The following is a 13169-nucleotide window of genomic DNA, read 5'->3' on the forward strand; positions in this document are numbered from 1 at the left end:
GAAAATTTTTATATATCTTTACGTTTCAGAAGTTTCTGAATATTTTGACATAACTTACATACTCCAAAATGGATGTATGTGTGTGTGTATGTGTGTGTGCGTGTGTGTATGTGTGTGCGTGTGTGTATGTGTGTGCGTGCGTGTTAGTGTGTGCGTGTGTGTATGTGTGTGCGTGTGTGTATGTGTGTGCGTGTGTGTATGTGTGTGCGGATACAAATTTTCGTCGACGTTTTCGGGAACACCGATCAACCGATTTGAATAATTCAAAAAACATTCGATTCGTATTGATGAGGAGACGTGCTGATTAGTTTTTGGCAAAGACAGGTCTAGCCGTTCCGCAGATATGGGGCAAAAAGTGTCAAAAACGGTAACTCAGTTTATAAGAGAACGGAGCGTCCGATTTGAATAATTCGGAAAACATTTTACTTGTATTAACAAGATGAAGAACTGATCATTGGGTTCCGTACCAATGCTTATCCGTTAGACGGCGGCGCGGTGCTTACGCGCTTCGATATTTTGTCTCTATGCAGTTAAAGCAGTACGATTGCTTTGAAAAAAAGTTCAGAATTTCCAAAATATTTCAAAATACACTTTTCTTCAAGAAGTCTTTTTTTCAAAAAAAGTAAATTTTTGTCAAAAATTTATAGTTTCTCAAAAATCTAATTTTTCAGAGTAAATTTTTTTCAAAAATGTTAATCTTTAAAAAAAAAAATTTTTGGTACGTGAAGTTCCAGCAATTTGCCTTAAGGCACGATGCCATGCGTCCCACTAGTTAACAACAATATTTGAGAGTAGAGGGAACAAAATGTATAATCAGCCTTAACCTTGATTCTTACGATGTCGCTATCAGAAGTTAAACGGCCATATGTGAAAATCTATAACAAAAGTATTATCTTTCGTTGTGAGTTTTTTGGTTGTGAGCACTGTTGTTTAGTTTATGAGACCTTAATATAATTTTTAAATATACGTTATTTTATTGTTTTATAAAATGTATTATTAAATTTAGGTTAGATTCAACAGTTTTTTCCTATAATATCTATAAAAGCTTACACGTGGCTATAGTAAAAAGGGCCAACTGAATCTTTACCCTGGCAAAGGCGTGAGCAATAACAAAAAGTACATAAAAATTGTTTTAAAAAAAGCAATTTTACAATAGATCAATTAAATAAATAGTTATTCCAACTATGCTGATGATTATTTCTGACAAAATGCTAGATCAAGATTATATACAGAGTTATCTCTGTAAAAATTATACCAATTAAATTTATATTTCGCATTGATTGAATAATGTAGCGAATTTCTCTAAAATTAATAATATGGCATTGAACTTTTTTACCCGCCTGTGAGGTAAAAGGAAACAGGTATCGAATTTTTGAAAAATAGTAAAAAAACACATTTCTTTAATTAGGAATTAACTGGAAATTTTACTGAACATAGTACGATATTTGTTTGTTTGATACGAGTTATGTATTGTAATGTAGTTCATTTGGTTTAGACAGTATAATTACTTAAAGCCAAATTGGACCTTTGTGCCCTATATAATTTTAATACATTTATTCCTAGACATTCAAAATTTATCTCATATAAAACTCTTACGCTTCAAATTTCTAATATAAATTATAAATATATTGACTTAAGGTAATCAACTAAGCACAAGGTTTTTTTATTAAAAAAAAAACAAAAATTGATAACTACGTGAATGTAAATGTAAGAGGTAATAATACTAGCAAAAAATTAAAGAAAATATCTTCTTGAATTGGTAAAGCGTTTGGTATACATTATGTTACAATTTTGTAATTAAAATATTTTATATTCAAAATCTATAATACCGAATAGATAGTTTTGTTTATATATAAAATAAGAATAATTTTATGAAAGGTATACACAATTTTAGCAATTTTAATAAGTCCTATATAATCCACGCATTACAATTATTACAATATGAAATATGACTTCATATATCATTTTTTTTGTTCCTTCAAAATACTTAATTTGAATAACACAATTTTCCAGAAGAAGTTTGTCACTTAATAATTCCGAAATAAAAAAAACCTTCAAATAACCACGTGTTAAGATATTACACCTTATCAAATCACTATCTGCCAACATAATTATAATACCTATGTCATGTCAAACATTACGCAAATGAGATTCGCACGCAAGTTATTAAATACAAGAAAAAATCATAAATAATTCCTATTATTACAACATTGATGTATTCACACTTTTTATTTACTAAGATTCAAAGCTCGATCTCCAATTATTGTTATTACAGGCGTTTGACTCATTGAACTTTTGGCAGTTATTATGAAAACAGAAAAATGAAAAAAGCAGTTGCGTTTCAAATTAATACCGGGTCGTGTAATGTAATGTATAATTTAATATTAATATTGATTGTCACAATATTTAACGAGGCAAATTGCTTCGTGTTACAAAACTCGTTGTGTAGGTACGAATTTTAGTGAATGTCAGATGTTCAGTCTTCTTGATTTACTGTGGTGATTCCATGTTCTGGCTTTGAGATAAAATCTTGTCATATTCATACTGACGTTCTAACTTTGCTGTTTTACATCCCAACACTATACAGAAGATGTATATCACAGGTTTCCAACAAAAATAGATCTCTTAGTCTCACAAATTTTATGGTTTCATGCCCAGGGCATGTGTGTGTGAAAAATCTGCTTTCGCTGATCTTTCATTTTCTTAAAACAACGCAATGAAGCGAATGTTCAAATTCGCACAATTTGAATAAAATGTGCAGAGTATATAGAATACTAACGCAAGCGTTTACTACAATCGACTTTGAAACACTAGACTTTCATCTAGCGCCCAAAGAATTGATTGAGCTATGCGTTTAAAGTATAATATTCAAAAAGAACGCCGTTTTCACAACGAACTTCGTCATTCGCTCAGGCATCTGGCGATACCGAGCAGATTTAATAAAACACTCGCCGGCGGGGAATCGAACCCCGGTCTCCCGCGTGACAGGCGGGGATACTGACCACTATACTACCGAGGACATGCCGAGGGCATTCAGACTTATTACCTCATTATTGTTGTGCCGTTAGATTTGTAGAAATGATTTTTTTGAATATCCATTATGAAAATTTTGATTTAAAATCAATAGTCTTCTTTCTAAACATCAATTTTATAAACTCGTGAAAATGTAGAATTAACTAATTATTTCTGCAAAAGTAAAATCGACGACGGTCAGTATTAATTTCGCCACAATTGTGCTCTATTGGTTTTACTTAAAATATACAAATACTTGTACGGTTAAACTCAACAGGTTTCAATAAAAAAATATTGAACATTTAGGAGTAATTTTCTACGAGATTTCAATCATAAATTCAAGTTCGATATCCGCCTCGTACAGTTCGATGTCAAGCAGTAGGTTACTATAGTGACATTGGTGTTCATTTGGAAATGTCGATGAAAATATGTTTACAAGTAAAAATAGTCATTACCTGACATCCAGGCATCAATAAAAAATCAGCATTACAGAAATTGTAATAATAATTTTATCAAATAAAAATAGGTCAACCGTTGGGTTGCCTTATGAAAAAGAGACGTAGCTAAGATCTTATCTTTGCTCATATTAATAAAAAAAGTTAATTTATATTTGTTGCTGATTTTATCACTTTATAAAATAACAAAAACTGTACTAACAATTAATATTGGACAGCCATGAAGGTTCAATTAAATGTGAGAAAACTATTATTATTTCAATGCAATTTTTTATATTCTAAAATTCCATCTTATATATCATGTTTATATAAAGCCAGTCATAATTAATTTATTAAGGAATTATCAATATTTAGAAATTTTAATAATTTATTAATTATAATGAACATAATTTAGAAGTGCTAACCGGAAAACGAGTTCTGTTCGAAAAAATGTATGTTATTCGGGTTTGTATGAATAGAATTATTCTCCACAAGATTATAAAAGGTCAGTAAATACTATGTATATTATAATAATAATATAATTTTTAATTCACATATTGGAAAAATTCGTTAATTTGTTTCAATTTCATTATTATTAAGTTTTAAGGCGCCAATGAAAATTGAATCTTTAAAATTTTTCTTGAAAATGTATTTAGTGCTTGTATAAATAAAAACTAAAACCAAAAAAAAAAACAATTATATAACTCCCAGCTAATTGAATGTCGTAGGTATGTTTTTTACCAAAAAGGCTGTTTTTCAAAAATTTGTAACCTGGTCCTTTTTACCCCATAGGCGGGGTAGAATAGGTCCACCAGGGGCAAATACATCCAATGTTTTACTCCTTATTTTTAAGAGATTTTACGAAATAATAGTTGCATTATTCAACTAATGCAAAATATAAATTTCATGAGTACATTTTTTACAGTGATAACACTGGATATAACCTTAATCTGGTATTTCGTCAGAAATAATCATTAGCGTAGTTGGAATATCTCTTTATTTAACTTTTCTAACTAACCAAATTGGATAAAAATGAACACCAGACATTTGATTTTTTTATATTTTAGAAAAGTCATTAAAAAATCTAAATTTAAAATAATTGTGGATAAATAAAGTGAAAAATATTAGCAAGTACAAAACCAAAAAATTAAAAAAAAATATATTTTTAAACGAAGAATTTTTAAAGAATTTTAAACCTACATTGCACCTGTTTATATTTTTGATGTAAAGAGAACGTGTTCTATGGAATATTTTTTAGCATTTAGAGTTAAAACTATCAACATATGTCAATAAAATGCTAACATTCCTTTATGACTTTATACATTTGTTAAAATTGACTTAAACTTGTGATGAAAATTACCATCGTACCCAAAAAATGATTTTTAAATAAATAATTCTTTACAAGTTTGCTATTAAAATTGAATTGAGCCATACATAATGTGTTATAACGATAAAATTTGTATATGAATATTAATGTGGTTTTAATGGGATATTAGTCAAAAATACGAAGTACAACAACCGCTATTTTAATTAGATGTTACCTCTTGATAAAGAAGTTGCAGTTCAACATTCAAATCTGAAAAATGTGAATATTTTAAAAACTCCGTTGTCGAGATGATTCAACTACGGCTTGCACAAACAATATCTGGTTTAGCATTGAAATTCACATCAAATAGATGTGTTTTAAAAATATTCAACACGTTTTAAAAACTGCACGAAAAAATACAAATATTGCTATACACATTTATTTGTTTTCATGTTAGATTTAAATATTTAACCGTTTTATTATATAAATAACAGTTATTGTTGTGTAAATAAAGAGAGGAAAAACAAATAAAAAAATAATGGGGAGAATACAGTCAAGTACGACTCGCAGTCGTGCACGTTCCATAATTAAATATATAGTGAAATTTTACTATAATTTTGCAACAATATGGATCACATTATTTCAGTACCATTTTAATTGGTTTTTACATTCTTTGGGTTTTTTACAGGTACTCTATTTTTTCTTTTTGTATCAGTGTCTACTAGTGAAAAGATCCACCATCGAGATCTCAAAAATAAGTAAATTTTAACAGCAATATTTGAAAGTAGAGGGAAATAGATGTATAACCAGCCATCATCTTGATTGTTACGACGTTTCTATCGAGAGATAAACGACAGTGATTGAAAATCCATTACAAAAATATTGTTATTGTTTAGTTTATGAGATCTTAATATAATATTTAAGTATATGTTATTTAATTCTTTTATAAGATGTATTATTATTTTTAAGTTAGATTAAACAGATTTTTATATAACCTCTATAAAAGATTACATGTGGGTGGGGTAAAAAAAACAACTGAACCTTTACTCTGTCAAAAGTGTAAACAATAAAAATTAGTGGATAAAAAGTAAATTAAATTAAAAAAAGCAATTTTACAAGATATGAGTTGAATAAATAGTAAATAGTAAATAAACTCTGCTGCTGAATATTTCTGACGAAACACTAGATCAATGTTATACATAGTAGTAAAACTAGATATTTTGGCCAAAATGGGTCCATGAAACCATTTAATTAGTAGATAATAACTTATTAAAAAACGGCAATAAAATATTTTTTTTTTATAAAAACACTTAGTTCTTTCTGTAGTATTAACATTTTCGTCACAAAATTATCTTAATAAAATTTTTACTACTAAGTGTTATATATTGAGGTATATATAGATAGAGTAGAGTAATAATATTATATGTAGAGTAACAATATGTTTTATTTTACTCTTACTATCACTGCAATAATATCTCTTAATAAAAATTTACAAATAAAAAATATTTTATTGAATCATTACCTACAAAAAATACAAATTACAGAAAAAATCCACTAATTAATTTTTATAGACTTTTGCCCACATGTCTAACAATAATTTAAAAAAAATGATAAGATTATTTTTATTGCAACTTGTTGAGTTAAAATTAAAGTTTTTTTGAATGCATGTGAAAAAAGTTCTGTAATATCCAATGTGTTACAAAAAAAAAATACAATATGAGCCTGCAGAGACCCCGATATTGAGGGTGCAACATAGTTGAAGAGTCTCGTCTGAGGTTGTGTATGTAGGAAGATGTGTTATGCATGCTTCCAGTTAACCTCTAACTGTTTTTTTTTAAATTACAAAACGTTTGATGAGTTGAAAATTCTTAAATTACATGAAATATAAAAATATTAATTTGAAAATATTTGATGAATAAGTGATATTAACTAGTGGTGCATGGCATAGTGCCTTAAGGCAACTTCTCCTACGGAAAATTAAAATACATAAAAAAGTTTTAAATTTTTTTGAAAACTTTGAAAATCTTAGATGTTTGAGAACTTTGAAATTTCTTGACTTTTTTTTTTTGAAATTCTGACTTTTTTTTATTTTGTAACTTTTTAAAAATTTTCAACGTTTTTTCAAAACAATCGGCTTGCTTAGCTGTTTTAAAGACAGAATATTAAAGCGCGCAAGCGCCGAGACCTTGTATAAAGGATGAACAACAGATAACAATTGTACTTACTATTAAAATCTCTTTAATATGTCTGATAATTTGATATGCATATGTCTAATTATTTATTTAATTTTTTCATTGGATCACAGAACCGAAACCGATTTGGAAAGTCTTTCCAAAAATTTTACTAGTACTTCATTTCATCAATATAAATAAAACCTTTTTGAATAATTTAAATTAGACGCTTAGTTCTTTCAAAAAATAAATTGCCATTTGTGGCACTTTTTGCCTTATACCTTTGAAACGGCTAGACCTGTCTTTGCCAAAAACTAATCAGCACGTCTCCCTATCAATAAGAATCGAATGCTTGCTGAATCATTCAAATCGGTTGATCCATGTTCTCAAAATCGTCGACGAAAATGTGTGTCGGCTCATACATAAATACGTGCTACATACCCACACACACACATACATAAATTTTTTTGATATGCCAAAATGTTCAGAAACCTTTGAAACGTTAAGATATATAAAAAATATTATTTTGGATTTTTTGCGATTACTATAACTTTTACTTCTCTACGGCATGTTAAAAATAAGTTTTAAACTTTGGCCTGGCAATATAGTCGCAATTTAATTTATTGAATATATTAGGATCTAAAAGTAGATTATTTTAAACATAACTCATTATAATGTATTAATTAATATTGATTATTATATTTATTGCTGAATACAGTGACCACTTTTCACAATGCCTAATTACAAATTTGCTATTAGAAATATATGTATATAAACATATATGTAAAATAAAAAAAATATAAAAAATAAAATTCAATAATTATATATAGGTATAAAAATTTAGTAATTTTTTTTCTAAATATTTTGAAAATCTCGCAAGTTTAACGCGGTTCCCAGATAGAACACCACATGGTCAAGAAGCGTCGCACGGCGTGCTTGGAAACAGGTATAAAATCTGACACAAAAATGTTGGTGGATGCTACTACAAATATTCTCCATCGTATTAAAAAATAAGCACGTTTAAAAAAATATATCAAAACATTGTGGATCTGTAGAAATATTATATCATTATTGCAATATAATAAATAATTTTTTATTGAACTAAACAAGTTATACAGATTTGTGTAAAATTAATTTAAGGAATTACTATTACTTTTAATTGGATGCTCTAAGAACTATATAGGTCTCAATAATTTAATAATGAATAAATAAATATTATACATAAATATTGCTAACAAATTCAACGTTGTTTCATACTCTATCTTAAATCAGTCATAATATGACTGAACAAAATTGCTAGAGCTAGAAACTTACTTATAGCCAATTTATGAACATATTTATATATGTCATATATATGTCATATATATATATATATATATATATATATATATATATACAAATGGTTATAGAGTGTAGACATGTATTTACATAACAGGTGTACCCGGGATCAAGGATTAGTTGTATCAGATTTAAAAACTCGGCGACGTATTGTTAAGTGTGCGTCTGCAACTCCACATAGCTCTAAATAACGTGGGAAGACAAAAAATATTTAGCGCTTGTAAAAGTCAAATATATACAGAACCTATTATTTAGTATACTATATTAAAATTTGCTACTGATTAATATAGTAATTCCTAATCGCAAATTAGATTTTTTGAAGCAAGAACTTGACTGTATAGATCAGTGATTCCTAAAGTGACCCCCAGGGGAGTCTATGACAACTTTCAAGGGGTACATCAGCAAAAAAAATTCGGGAGCCAGGGAATGAAATATGGGTTTCACTATATCTCAGTTCATTCATTCACTATATCTTAATAATTAAGACATTGTAATTAGAAGGAGCTATCAGTGGGTAGTTATCCTTCTCACGCCATTTTCCATAATTGTCAAAAATTTTAGCCTAATGTACATTGTATAGATTGCTATGATAAATAAACAAAAAAAAATTCATTCACTATATCTCAGTGGTCGGACAACTAGGTTAAATTGCCCCAAATGGGGTAAAAATGGAATTTTTGGGAGTAAAAAGTATGTATTTTTAATTGATATTCACTGAATTTGCTACGTAGTTGTCCATAAGGGGGTAATAAATATAGTATATCTAATATATAATAAAAAGCCATATACAATATTTATCAATAGAGCTAAAAATTAAATAAAAATATTGTTCTTTTATATTTATTTGTAATCACAATATGGTTGAATTTGTAAAGACTATTTGCTAACTATTGAAAGACTTGGAAAAATTATTTGCTCTTTTTGAGACAAGTATTTCTGGATACTAAAGATAAAGGACTATTTAATACTTGCAAGATAAACAATAGAATTAAGGTTTAGCATTATTACTGATCTCCTAACAAAAAATGTAGGGTGGACATAATTAGCCGGGAGATGTAAGATTAAACCTTACAAAATTGTTGACAAATGTTGATAATGAACAATTTACTTTTCACTCATTTTTTATTATAATTTTAAATTCAATTAATAAATGTATAAAATTAACATGTATTTTCACTTTAAATATTTAATAAAAAAATTAGTACAGTTATAAAATCGATATCGTGTAGATAGGGCGTCCATGGGGTCCATGACAAGCGACACAAAAAAGTTTGGAAACCTATGGTATATATCAACTTTATGAAAAGCTTGCTTTCCTACTAAGAAAGTTTTGATAATTTCAATTATATAGTATGGCTTGTCTAGCGCTCTAATTAGTAGCGTTTGAACTTTGAAAGTAATGTTAGGGTCTAATAAAAAATAAGTCAAAATGTACTTATTTCGAACTAGGTCATTGCAAACCTAGGTGGCTCTAATTGAACTTAGTACAGCAATTACAACATAAGCGTTTAGCCAAGATGAAATAATAATATGTCACGCAGTATGCACGATTGCATCAAAGAATGAATGAATGATTCATTTGTTTTGAAACGATAAGAAGAAAAATCACGAAGTTTACGCTCGGCTCGGTAATAATCTTAGAAAATCGATTGATTTACGGCATTTTCTTGAGAAACTTTGTAATAAAAAAAATTCGCTTCACTGCTTTCGGCACATAGCGCAAGGTCAAAAGCGCAAGTGGGCCGCGTGCGCAATTAATCAGACGGTTAAGCCTTCTTTTAAAAAAATATTTGCATTATATATATATATATATATATATATATATATATATATATATATATGTACATATATAAACAAATAAAAAATTGCTCTTCAATAGAAGTGCTTTTATTCAGATGTCCGCAGAAGATTGTTCAAAGTTATCGTGGGCACAATCGCTCTATTATTTACATATTAAAATATTGTTTAGATTTCTTGAAGTCAAATAGCTTAGGACAAAAAATTCACAATTTAATTTTTAATTCTAATGAGCATATATGGAATAATAACGATGGCTGGTCTTTTGCTCTTTACTTCCGAATATGCTGATAAATTTAATTTAATTTAAATTTAACAATACATCTTATAAAACAATTAAATAACATATATACTTCAAAATTATAGTAAGGTCTCATAAACTAAACAATATTACTCACAACCAAAAAAACTAACATCGAAAGTAAATACTTTTGTTATGAATTTTCAAACATTTTTATTTATCTCCAGATAGCAATGTCGTAAAAACCAGGGTGATGGCTGCTAATACATCTTTTACCCTCTATTTGCAAATATTGAAATTAAAAAATTCCTGGCTTTACTGTTTTTGATATAATGTAGTTTTAATATAATGACATCAGAAGTTTGGAATGGAAAATGCATAAAAATGAATAAAAGAGAGATTAGTGGTAATAAAATGATAATGGGAACAATAAACAAAGGAGGAAACAGGGATCATAGATTTGTGGTGCTCCCACACCATGGACCTGCCTTTAGGCACACTACTATTCATAATTATTATTATTATAAAAATTTTAGTAATCATATATAGATAGGTCAATCGTTGGGTTGCCTTCTAAGAAGCCACTTTTTTAATAAGTGCCATCACAAAAGTGCATAGAGCTCTTAACTCGACAAAAAAATGTCAGAACTTTTTATAACCTCATAGAAATAATCTTAACAGAAACTTGCTCTTCAATAGATAAAAAAAATGAAATGTTCATCTTTATTTTTCATTAATTTGACAACATTAGGATTATTCGTTCTATATTACTTGGTGGTGGACTTTTGGTGGTGGATCTTTTTACCCGCGGACCTTTAAGATCTACCGCTCTACCCTAATAATTGTTTTAACACTTTCCACTTGCGAATTCCAAGATTTATATGAATTTTGTCGCCAGAGCGGCGGCATCCGAGTGGAAAGGGTTAATATATTGCAAATTTATGACTTGGAGAGCTAAATTAATGATTTTAAAAGCCACACACTTCCTATTAGAAATATTTAAGAAAGTCTTGTATTAAGAAATATAACATCAAATTTCCACCTAATTATTTAATTTGATCAAGTTAAATTTAATTCACGTGTGATTTTCAAAAATCGTTTCACGGACGCGACCTTGACGTGCAAAATGTCAAAATGCCTCGTCGTCGAGAGGGCACGGGCACTTTCAATTTTCGTGTTGGCTTCAAATAAAAAAATAATTAATTGTTCTTGTTCTATTGTTGTCTCAAAGTATGTACAGTCGACTTTAACTCGTACTTGTAACACTCATATTTCTGTGTAATTAAAACGTCTGCAAAGGAATATGACTCGACATTTTATAAGAAGAGCCGAAGAAGCGTACAATGGATTACAATGTTATGACAATTATATATTGTATGTTGTATAATAATTGTATTATTGATGTGTGTATGTGTGTTTCATAAATATTATGCCGAGTTAACGCGACTCGAGAATGACAGCGCGTAATACGTAAGCCATGGTTTCTCAAAATTTTTGATTTTTTTCATTTCATTTATAAAATTTTATACCAAAATTTAATTAATATATAATTTAGTACTAATAAAAGATGAACCACTAGGTTTTTCTTTTAAAATTCTATGTTATTTGTCAAACTAATAAAAATTTTATAAGAAAATAAAAAAAATTATAAAATTTGCTTTATTATCATAAACCTATAGAATACGTATATCTTAGATATAATCCTACATACATTTGTATTAATAGGAAAAAAATAATAGGATAGGATAATAGATAACCATCGATATCTCAAAAACAAGTGAAGTGCATAAGAAGTCTAACCAGACATTATTTTGATTCTTACAACATCCCTATCGAGAGATAAATGAAAATGTTAGAAAATTCATAACAAAAGTATTTTCTTTCACTGTTAGTTTCCTTATTTGTGAGCACTGTTGTTTAGTTTATGAGACCTTAAATTAATAAAAAAACAAATTAATAAAATTTTTAAATATACGTTTTATAGGAGGAATTATTATTTTAAGTTAGATTCAACAGGTTTTATTGTATAGATACCTTACATCTGGTTGGGGTAAAAAAGACCAACTGAACTTTTACTCTGGCAAAAATGTAAGCAATATTTTTTTTTTAATTACAATATTTATTACAACTGTTAAATAATTTAACATCTAGTAATAATAATGAACAATAACATGAATTTAAATAAAAAAGAGTACAAAGGATAGTATTTACATTAAAATGATATACGTAGTATGATGATTTAATATAAAATAAAATTAAATAATAATAATAATAATAAATAAATAAATAATTCTGAACAATAAAATAATACTAGCAATAAAAAATAGTAAAGTAAATTAATTTAAAAACGCAATTTTATACGAGTTTAAATTAAATTAATAGTTATTCTAACTCTGCTGATGAATATTTCTGACGAAATACCAGATCATGGTTATATACAGTGTTATCTCGATTAAAAAAGCTCCCACAAAATTTATAATTTGCATTGGTTGAATAATAATGTATTTTGCAAAATCCCTTAAAATTTAAAAATAAGTCATTGAACTTGTTTGCCCCGTGGCTATTCCATTTTACCCAATCCATTTTACCCAATCCATGGGGCAAAGAGGAACAAATGACTAATTTTAGAAAAATGGAAAAAGAGCACATTTCACAAATGTGGAATTAACTTAAAATTTTACTGAACATAGTTCAATAGTTGCTTGTTTGACAAGTGTGTGTGATGTAATTTATTTGTTTTAGACAGTATAATATAATTATTTAGTCATATTGGACCTTTGTGCACCGCCCTACCTAAATAAATTTCAAATTTCGGTAAAAACCAGCAAACACTATTACTATGATAATTTAAATAGTGAGTATCTTTATTT

General features: G+C 27.9%; 1 protein-coding gene and 1 non-coding gene across 3 annotated transcripts in view; both read right to left on the reverse strand.

Moving 5' to 3' along the window:
• Positions 1–13169, reverse strand: part of LOC113377979 (zinc finger protein rotund-like) — a 132212-nt gene that overhangs the window by 100888 nt on the left and 18155 nt on the right. The gene's annotated exons all lie outside the window — the stretch shown is intronic.
• On the reverse strand, positions 2948–3019 carry Trnad-guc. Its single transcript has one exon. It is a non-coding gene; the product is annotated as a tRNA-Asp (tRNA).

The sequence above is a fragment of the Ctenocephalides felis genome, unplaced genomic scaffold (assembly GCF_003426905.1).
Source record: "Ctenocephalides felis isolate EL2017-DRISC unplaced genomic scaffold, ASM342690v1 CF-g0.4_SCAFFOLD_01886, whole genome shotgun sequence".
NCBI classification, from domain to species: Eukaryota; Metazoa; Arthropoda; class Insecta; order Siphonaptera; family Pulicidae; genus Ctenocephalides; species Ctenocephalides felis.